Below are 10,222 nucleotides of genomic sequence, written 5' to 3' on the forward strand. Positions count from 1 at the left end.
ACCTGGCTGGCTCAGTAGGTTAAGCATCCGACTTTTGATTTTGGCTCAGGTCATGATCTCAGGATTGTAAGATTAAGCCCTACATCAGGCTCTGTGCTCAGGATGGAGCCTGCTTAAGATCCTCTCTCTCTGGGCAGCCCCTGTGGTGCAGCGGTTTAGTGCCACCTGCAGCCTGGGGTGTGATCCTGGAGACCCGGGATCAAGTCCCACGTCGGGCTCCCTGCATGGAGCCTGCTTCTCCCTCTGCCTGTGTCTCTGCCTCTCTCTCTCTCTCTCTCTCTCTCTCTGTATGTGTGTGTGTCTCAATAAATAAATAAAAATTTTAAAAAAAGATCCTCTCCCTCTGCCCCTCCCTACGCTGCTCACACACTCTCTCTCTCACTAAACAAATAAATAAAATTCATAATTAACTAATTCATTAATCAAAAGTTCAGGTCCTTGGGGTGCCTGGCTGGCTCAGTAAGTAGAGCCGTGACTCTTGATCTCAGAGTAGTGAGTTCTAGCCCCATGCTGGGGTAGACATTAGGGGGGAAGAGAGTTCTGGTCCTTGAATGGGATGAGGTGGGAAGGGGAAAGAAGGCAACCAGGTAGTTGGAGCAGCTAAAAGCCCTGGAGCATGGGACTAGGTGTCAGGTTGAAGGTCCAACAGTGGACAGTAGGGTAACTGGTCCAGAGCCTCAGGAAGACCTAAGGACTGTCCTTATCTCCCTACATCTTCTAGAAAGAAGATTGATGCCTCTGCCCAGGACTCTCCCATTCCCTTGGAACTTGGAGCATTGCACTCTCACCCCTCGAGCATTGCAGAGGCTTGTGACAGAGCTGAGTTTACACAGGCAGGCTGTAAAACAGAAAGGGTGCTGAGGTAGCCAAGCTGTCGGCAGGGGCCTGAGTGGGAGCTTCAAGGGTCAAGATTGTCTAAAGCCATGGGGAAAATGTTGGAAAGTTTACCTTTGCCCTTGCCAGAAAGAGCAATTGATGGCTTTGTTCTTTTCTAAAGCTCCCAATTTGGCTTCATACTAGATCTTGTGTGGGCTTTTATTCCTGAATCTTGGCTAAACTCCTTAGGCTTAACCTATTGGACTCAAAAATATCGAGCAGTTGTATTGCCTGCCTACCTCCTCATGACCATAGTAATAGGTTACAGACTCCTATTTGGAATAAACATCAGGAGTACCTCTCCTCTCAATGCCATTAACACAATCACAGATAACTATGCTAAAGACCCACAGCCAAAAAAAAAAAAAATTATATAAAAGAAAACAAAATATCAAGGCCATTCCAGCATTGAGATATTCCTATTAGTGAAGCAAACCAAATGTTCTTTCTTGCAGCCAGAGAGCTTTATGCCAAAAACTAAATTTTTAAAAAAGATTTTATTTATTTATTTATTTATTTATTTATTTATTTATTTATTTATTCATGAGAGACCCAGAGAGAGAGGCAGAGACATAGGCAAAGAGAAGCAGGCTCCCTTCAGGGAGCCCGATGCAGAACTTGATCCCAGGATCCTGGGATCATGACCCAAGCAAAGGCAGATGCTCAATCACCGAGCCACCCAGGTGCCCCCCAAAAACTGAGTGGTATATAGACTAATCCCAAGCATTTACTATAATTTTTGACCAAATAATTTTGACCATAATTATTTTGACTCTCTCTCTCTTGCCAACACCCAATACTGAAATGTAAGAAAAAGTAAGTTGAACTTCTTAGATTAAGTTCCATTAATATTAGAAACATTCTCAAATATTAGTTACTAATGGGCAGAATAAATAAGATGCTTATGTTAATCATCATTAACAAAAGAAAGAAAGCAGTGAACCAGTGAAGTGAGGGGATGAGTAGGAACCCAGACCGAAAAGGGAGTGCACTAGAAGGAGCTATTTGAGAAATCATAGTTTTGAGGACACAAAAAGCCCTAAAATGTTGGGAAAAAAGAGACATTTAGAGATCAAATGTAGAGGAAAGAGCACTGGACTAAGTCCAGAAAGTCTATATTTGAATCTCATCTTCGGTGCAGACTTTAGACAAGTCATTTCCCATAATTTCTCCATCTGGAAAATCAGAGGATTAGACCAGAACTTAAAATCCCTACCAAGGTTGACATTCTAGAATTCCTGACTCCCCCAATCAAAATCACGCTGTGCAAGTCTTTTTCGAGTCCTCTCTCCCATCTGTGTGACTGAACCAGCCTGGCCCTCCCCATTGGGTACTTCTTTCCATGTGACATGGAATTTGTGTTCTGGTGGGTAGAAGTCTCTGGGTTCTCCTGTTAGACATGAGCCTCTGAAAGAAGAAACCTGTCTGGAACTCCCAGCTCTTGGAGCCTCCCCTACGGTGCTTTGCTGGCCTAAGAGCTCTGTGAGGTCCCCAGGCAGGGATGCCTGTCCTGTCACGTGGCCTCCTCTGGGCTCCTGAAGCAGCCCCTGCCCTATCCCCAGGCCCCAGGGCTGCCTGGCCAAAAGCAGAGAACGTCGGGAGCTCTCCACAACTGCACATTAATCCTTCTGGACCTAGAGGCCCCTCCACCCCAAGGAGCCGATGTTTCTTGCTGAGGAGCTCTGGCTGCACCGAGCAGATGAAAAGCTGTCTTCACAGCAGAGTGAATTCCCTCAGACCCAGAGCAGCTGCTCCCCAAAGTCTCCAAAAACAAAAATCCTCATGAATAAATATTAGGGAAGAAATGAGTTTCCCAAGAACAAAAGCAGAGTTGAAGAAGTTACTGAAAGAAGTTGGGATCTTTCATCTCACCAAATATGTCACTTATGTGTCGCCCCAGACTCTCCTTGCCAAGCCCCCTCCCACTCCACTGATCCGCAGCCACATCCTGCTTCTGCCTCACATGGAAACAGGCAGCACCTAGGAGATCATCTGCTCAGACTTTCCTTCAGAGGAAAAGAGAAACCACAAACAGCTGCCCCCTGAGCCCTCCTGCCAAATTCCAGCTCAGACCGGGGATCTTGATGACCTCATTGGTATCTGAGCTGGAACTCACTTCTCCAGAGACAGAAGGGCTGCCAAGGACCCCTGCAGAGTCCCTGGAAAAAGCAGAGGCGGCGTGGTGGGTTCACGTCTGTGCCACACCGGGAGAGATGTGCCAAGATCTCCACCCAAAGACTGAGCCACCAACTTGCCAATTGGCAGCTTGGGGTGAGTCCCTCCACCCGCCATCTCCACCCTGCCTCCTCAAAAAGCCCCTTGTTCTTCCAATCAAAAAAGATCCCAAGTTAGAGCCTCGTTCACTCTCATCTGGATGCCAATATTCAATGCAAATATCTTTGGGAGAAAATGTGCTTCTGTGCTAATGGACTTATCAGAATCCTTCCAAAACAGTTTTGCCGAAAGAGAAGGTGTAAGAGAGCAGGAGGGCCCTGGCAAGGCGGTGGAGCCGTGGGGTCCAAAGGTTCACAGCTCCTACAAGGTCAGTGCCAGAGGGGGAGCCGTGGGATTCGGGTAGAACAAGCCCCTCGTGACGCAGGTGAGACCAAGGCCCAGAGAAGGAGAACACCTTTCCCAGCGTCTCCCAGCAAGTCAGTAGCAGAGGCCAGATCTCAGGTCTCCGGACCCAGCCCTGTGCAGATAAAGGAGAGCCCAGGGCCTGAAAGACACCCCTTGGCTGCTTCAAAGGTTTGCCTGAGCCGGTCCTTCCCCCATCTCTGCCTCTGTAATACTTGGTTCCACCTGGACGGACCTCTACTCTGGGCTGAGAGCCCTGCAGAGCAGCACAGGTGGCTAGAAAGTGGTGGGGTGAGACAGGGAAGGGGCGAAAGATTGTCCTGTGGAAAGACTGGGAAAAGTCTGCTTCGTATCTGCATCAGACCGTGAACCCTGTTAAATCTAGACTAGTGCTCCCCTTTCTGGTCCAAAAACCCCAAAGAAAAATAGTAATGCTGTAGGGACCCCTGGGTGGCTCAGCGGTTAAGCATCTGCCTTTGACTCAGGGCGTGATACTGGAGACCCAGGATCGAGTCCAGTGTCGGGCTCCTTGCAAGGAGCCTGCTTCTCCCTCTGCCTGTGTCTCTGCCTCTCTCTCTGTGTGTGTCTCATGAATAAACAAATACAATCTTTTAAAAAAAAAATAGTAAAGCTGTCATCTTTGGATGACACACTAGATTGGCATGCTAATCAATTATTCCCTTTCTGGACTCCTCCAATGACACATTTCTTTCCCCTTTACCTTATAGTTGTTTTTGTAGTGGAAAAAGAGTGAGATCTTAGAATCAGGCCTGGGAGATTTGGGTTAAACTTTTCTAAAAATTTCAATATATGACTGTTAGTGAACGAATGAATAATGAATAAATGCATCCTTGTAATTCCTGGAGTACCTAAAGTAATTTTTACACATTGCGAGTGCTCAATAAATGTTACTTGAATTAATGCATATGATGTGTCTTATAGTGGAGCAGCTGGCTGGCTCTGTCAGTGGACTGTGCAATTCTTGATCTCGGGATTGTGAGTTCAAGCCCCATGTTGGGTGTAGAGATTACTTAAAAAATAAAATGAAAAAAAAGTACTATTTCATCTGCATCTTATTTATTACATGAGAAAAGGAAATCTGCTGACATCTCCAAAGTTCCTGGCCAGAACAATTCAGAATTGAATGTTTGGCCTACTGCAATTCATGCCAGTGCTGATGAGAACTCCCACTTTCTGGGATCCCTCCTTTTTCTTCACCCTTGGCAAGTGAATTTCATTGCAGAAGATGGGTAAAGATGGATCTGTCCCAGAGCACCTCTAGGCTACGCTGGGCTTGCTAGGCTTTCTCTCTTCCTACCATATTCATATAATACTTACTGTGAGCTCCAGGGCATCTTGCAAAGCAGGCATGTCTTTGTAAAATACTGTTAGCTCATACACAACTCAAAGAATTTCTTTTTTCTTAAATATTTTGTTTTTGGGCATCCCTGGGTGGCTCAGCAGTTTAGCACCTGCCTTTGGTCCAGGGCGTGATCCCAGAGTCCTGGGATCGAGTCCCACATCAGGCTCTCTGTGTGGAGCCTGCTTCCCCCTCTGCCTGTGTCTCTACCTCTGTGTGTGTGTGTGTGTGTGTGTCACTCATAAATATAAATAAAAAATCTTTAAAAAAAAGATTTTATTTTTGGGACACCTGGGTGGCTCAGTGATTGAGCATCTGACTTCGGCTCATGTCGTGATCCCGGGGTCCTGGGATTGAGTCCTGCAGCAGGCTCCCTGCATGGAGCCTGCTTCTCCCTCTGCCTATGTCTCTGCCTCTCTCTGTGTGTCTCTCATGAATAAACAAATAAGTAAATAACTTTTCTTTTTAAGCAATCTCTATAATCTCTACACCCCATGTGGGGCCAGAACTCAAGAACTTGAGATCAAGAGTTGCATGTTCCACCAACTGAACCAGCCAGGCAACCAGCAACTCAGAGAATTTCAATCACCCGAGTCTAAAAGCAATGATCGGGTCTCACCTGTCAGCAGCCTCTCCACTCTGAGGCTGCCTCCCTGACCCAAGAGGCTCACCTACTCTTCCACTGGAACCCAGGCCTTTGTTTCTTCCCGTGAGTTTGGCTTCTACTTTTCTAAGCATTTCCCAAGTATACCCAATATAACTACTCAGATTCCTAGAACCTTTCTACACTGCCTTTCTTCCAAAGTTCCTTCTCTCTTGTTTTTTTCTTAAATATTCTTTTTTTTTGTAAGATTTTATTTATTTATTCATGAGAGACACAGAAAGAGAGGCAGAGACACAGGCAGAGGGAAGAGAAGCAGGCTCCATGCAAGAAGCCCAATGTGGGACTCACTCCCGGGAATCCAGGATCAAGCCTTAAGCCAAAGGCAGACGCTCAACCGCTGAGCCACCCAGGCATCCCCAAAGCGTCCTTCTCATTCCCAAGTATATTGGTCAAAACTTGCCCACAGTGGTGACTGGGAACAGGACCAAAAAGAAGGGAAATTCTCTCCCAGCATACAGCTTGGGAACTCATTTAGAGTCTCCTTTGGACCTTACATAGGACCTGGCATACAGTAGGAGCTTAATAAATACATGTTACATGAACATTGGTTTAATATATAAATATTAGTTTAATATATAAATATCGGTTTAAAAATAAATAAATAAATATTGGTTTAATATATCATATTCCTCTGATTTTCTTTAGACTACAAATCCCCCAAGCACAGGCTTAAGAACTGTGTCTCTCCTCTCAGACAGGATGCCTCCTAACCCAGAGGCACTATTTCCTCATTCTACAGGAGGCTTCTGAGAACAAATTCTTCCCACTTCCATGTTCTCTGAGCCCCAAAATTTTACCAAAGCCCTTGCTTAATGATAACTTGGGCCCATGTTTCTCAACCTCAGCTGATATGCTGGCCTAGAGAATTCTTTGATGCAGGGGCTGTCCAGTGCATCGTAGTATGCTTAGCAGCATGCCTGGCATCTCCCCCATGAGATGCCAGGAGCGACCCTCTCCCCATTGTGACAATCCAAAATGTCTCCAAACATTACTAAATATCTCCTGTGGGGTTTTTTTTTGCGGGGGGGCGGGGGACACTCCTGCCCTAGACTGCGGCAATAAAAGAAGCAATTGCTTTGCTTTTTATTGCTCTGTGGGAATGGAAAATCTTTTTCTAGCAGAGGAAAAGTTGCATATTTATTAGATTAAGAACTGGTGAGTAATGTCCTTCCAACCCTGGGGGTTTCTCAGAATTGAAACTGGGAGCACTCCAGGTGAGAGAATTCCTGCCTGAGACAAAATTTCCATGTCAGGTCATTGGGGTACACACAGAGTGGAGAAAAAAGGAAGTGGAAAAGTGTGAGGGCATGCCCCAGAAGTTACTAGAAATGGCGATTACTTTCCATTCCTCAGGACCTGCCAGCGCTCTAAACCTGGGGTCAAACACATAAAGGCCTACTCTGGTTGGATCCTACCTGCCTTCAGGAACTGGAACCCAGAGAGACCAAGTGACTTTTCTGATGTTGCACAGCACATCAGAGGGGGAAAAAAAACCCAGCAAGATATGAATTCCCTTTGAAGTTAGACATCTGAAAGCCAAGGGGACACGGTGCATTCCCACTGCCACCCAGAACCTGTCTGCCCTAATCTGACTTTGGAAGCACAGACTAGACCAGAGCGGGAGGAGGGAAGCATCTACTGGTGATGTTCACTTGAGGGGTGGGGGACAGGGCTGCTCACACTAGCAGGCTGCTTCCCAAGATGCTCTGGGTTGCTGGCTTCTGAGTCCACTATCTCACTTTCGTGTTGCTGTGTGGAGATAAGCTATCAGCTTCTGCAGAGGATCAACTGAGGAAGTTGGGAGGGGTAGAGCCTTGGCAGCTGGCAGGAAAGGGCTGGCAGGAAAAAAAAAAAAAAAAAAAAAGCAAAGTATCCTGGGGACAAAAGTGCTGACTGGACAGTTCAGGAGGGAAGAAGGGGGAGCATCGAGGCAAAGGGAGAAAATGAGAAAGAAAGGCAGAGAGAGACCCACAAGAAAACTAAAATGACTCGGCCAAAGAGAACTTGAGTAGAGAGCTTTTCCCCTCTTTCTATTAAAATTGTATTTTCTCACCAATCTGTACAGGTGCCGGTTTAAAGTGTTCTTTCCACCTGTCTTGCCTTCAAAGAGCTAATGCAAACCAAGTATCCTTAAAACATATTTGTGGATGCCTGGGTGGCTCAGGGGTTGAGTGTCTGCCTTTGGCTCAGGTAGTGATCCTGGAGTCCCTGGATCAAGTCCTGCATCAGGCTCCCAGCAAGGAGCCTGGTTCTCCCTCTGCCTGTGTCTCTGCCTCTGTGTGTGTGTGTGTGTGTCTCGAATGAATTAATTAATTAATAAACGAATAAATAAATAAATAAATAAATTTTTTAAATGTATTTGTGATCCCCACAAAGGATCAAGTCTTCAAGAGTGATTTACTGTGTGACTTCAGGAAAGTCATTCAACTGTTCTGAGGCTTTATGCTCCTCTCTTTAAGAAAAAAAAAAAAGGCAGAGATTACCCCGCAGGCTCTAAGGAGAGGCCTCATGGTCTAACTCACTAGAAGTGCTAAAGAGCTGTTCTTTCATCTGGAACTACCTAGGGAGAGATTTTCTTACCATGAGCTTTTACATCCTCATTCATTTGAATTGGCGCTCTGGGAGCCGGGAAGAGAACAGGTATTTTTATCTTACTTTAATGGATAAGCAGTGGTATAACTAGTAAAAAATGGATCTCTCCTTTGTTACACTCCTCTGCATACTGTGGAGAAGGCCCAGGCTTTCTCCTTTGAACAGGATTCCAAGACTTGGCTGAGCAGACTGGATTTTGGGGGATGGAGGGAGACTCTGCTCTTTGGAGAGGAGAGGCACCCATAGACTGGCATAGGGGCTGCTGGTATCATCAAAAGGCTTGAATTGGGAGCTCTCTCCTGAACCCAGCCACTCAGCCCACAGTTACACAAATCCATGGTATGGCCTGCTCTGGCTCTGTTTCAACGCAGGAACTTAACACAGGGCTATACTCCATAAGGCCCTGATAGGACAAGTCATAGGTGAGTCAGGAAGCAAAGCCAGTAATATAACTTCCCAGGTCTGTGCCCTTCAGGGGCAAGAACAGTCACGTCCTCTTGTCCTGTCTTATGTGCTCACTCTCCCTTTCACTTTCTTCCAAGGCCTCCTCTCCCTTCCCACCCAACTGCTAGGTGGCAGCCCTTTATTTATACTCTTTTCTCCAAAGCCCTCATCCTCCAGGGGGCCGACTCAGATTACACCTGCTCTTGAGGAATCCTTCCTTTACTTTGTTATTAGATCCCCAAATTTGTCTACAAGAACAAGACCCTGGGCACACAGAAAGACAGCAGTAAATTAGGGGTGAGTTATATGTCTCGGGTGATGTGTGTGCTAGTGTGTAAGTTAACACCACATGGATGGAATCCAGAGCTGCCCCTGGTCAGGTGCTGCCTTGAGCTCTGGAAATTACCATTTTTAGGGAACTGGTTTCTAAAGAGTGGAAGGGACTAGGGTTCCCCTTGGTTGTTATTCCTTTTCTTTTTTTTTTTTTTTTAAGATTTTATTTATTTATTCATGAGAGACAGAGGGGGGCGCAGAGACATAGGCAAAGGGAGAAGGAGGCTCCCTGCAGGGATCTGGATGCAGGACTCGATCCCAGGACCCGGGAATCACACCCCAAGCCAAAGGCAGATGCTCAACCGCTGAACCACCCAGGCGCCCCAGTTATTATTCCTTTTCTATGTGAAACACAGCCCTGGCCCTATGTCCCGCCTGCCCAGGACAAAGACCAAGTGGGAGGGCAGCCTGGGTGGCTTAGCGGTTTAGCACTGCCTTCAGCCCAGGGCATGATGCTAGAGACCTGGGATGGAGTCCCATGTCGGGCGCCTCTCTCTCTCTCTCCCCCTCTGTGTGTGTGTGTGTCCCTCATGAATAAATAAATAAAATCTTAAAAAAAAAAAAAAAGACCAAGTGGGAGACGGTACCCCCAATGGGTGCGGGCTTCCTCCAGAACCACCCTGTGATATCTGCCTCTCTGCTTTGAAGGCCACGACAGAAGAGTCTCCAGGAGGCAGAGGAGGCCGCCGCCATGCAAAAGACCAAAGGGAAGTTCCAAGTTCAAGTCCAGGAACAGTACTAGAGAGGAAGGGTCATCAAGCAGAAGGAGCCTTTCTCTCCCTCAAGGAAGGATACAAAATTACGGAGGAACAGGAAGAGCTTCCTCCTGTCTCTATCTCCAGGATACCCAAGACCTCACTCCCTCTGCTCCCCCCCCGCCCCCGCCTTCCCCGACCTGCTCAACCGGAGAGAGACAGGGTCCCTAGACCTTGCAGGAGCCCCCTGAGCCAGGCCGGATCAGGGAAGGACGCCCAGGGAAGCTCCCAGGCAGGGGAGGTGGGGAACGCCGGGCCAGGGCTCCCCGGGCTGCGGCCGGACGGGTGCAGAAGGCGCAGGGGCCCGGCGGGCCGCGGCCAGGGCCTCCGCTCTCCGCAGATTCTTTTCCAGGGTGCGCGGGGTGCGCGCTGGCGGGAGCAGGAGCGAGAGGAGCGGGCGCGCGAAGGGGGGCCCCGGGAGGGAGCCGGGGCCGGGAGGCGGAGGAGGCGGCGGGCCGCGCGGCGTGGGGCCGAGGCGCCGCTAGGGTGCAGCTGCGGGCCGGGCGGGCGGCGGGCAGGGCCGGGGCGGGCGGGAGCGGCCGGCGGCGCAGGCGAGGCCGCGCGGTGTTGTGTTTCCACTGTAACTATAATTAGGCGGATTCTGTGTTTATTTAGGCTGAG

The 10,222-nt window shown here is 48.1% G+C and overlaps 1 pseudogene; it reads left to right on the forward strand.

The window, feature by feature from the left end:
* Nucleotides 1-261: 261 nt before the first annotated feature.
* LOC129503418 (phosphatidylinositol N-acetylglucosaminyltransferase subunit P-like) lies at nt 262-1,357 on the forward strand (annotated as a pseudogene).
* Nucleotides 1,358-10,222: the final 8,865 nt, after the last annotated feature.

This window comes from Nyctereutes procyonoides, unplaced genomic scaffold, assembly GCF_905146905.1.
Source record: "Nyctereutes procyonoides isolate TBG_1078 unplaced genomic scaffold, NYPRO_anot_genome, whole genome shotgun sequence".
NCBI classification, from domain to species: Eukaryota; Metazoa; Chordata; class Mammalia; order Carnivora; family Canidae; genus Nyctereutes; species Nyctereutes procyonoides.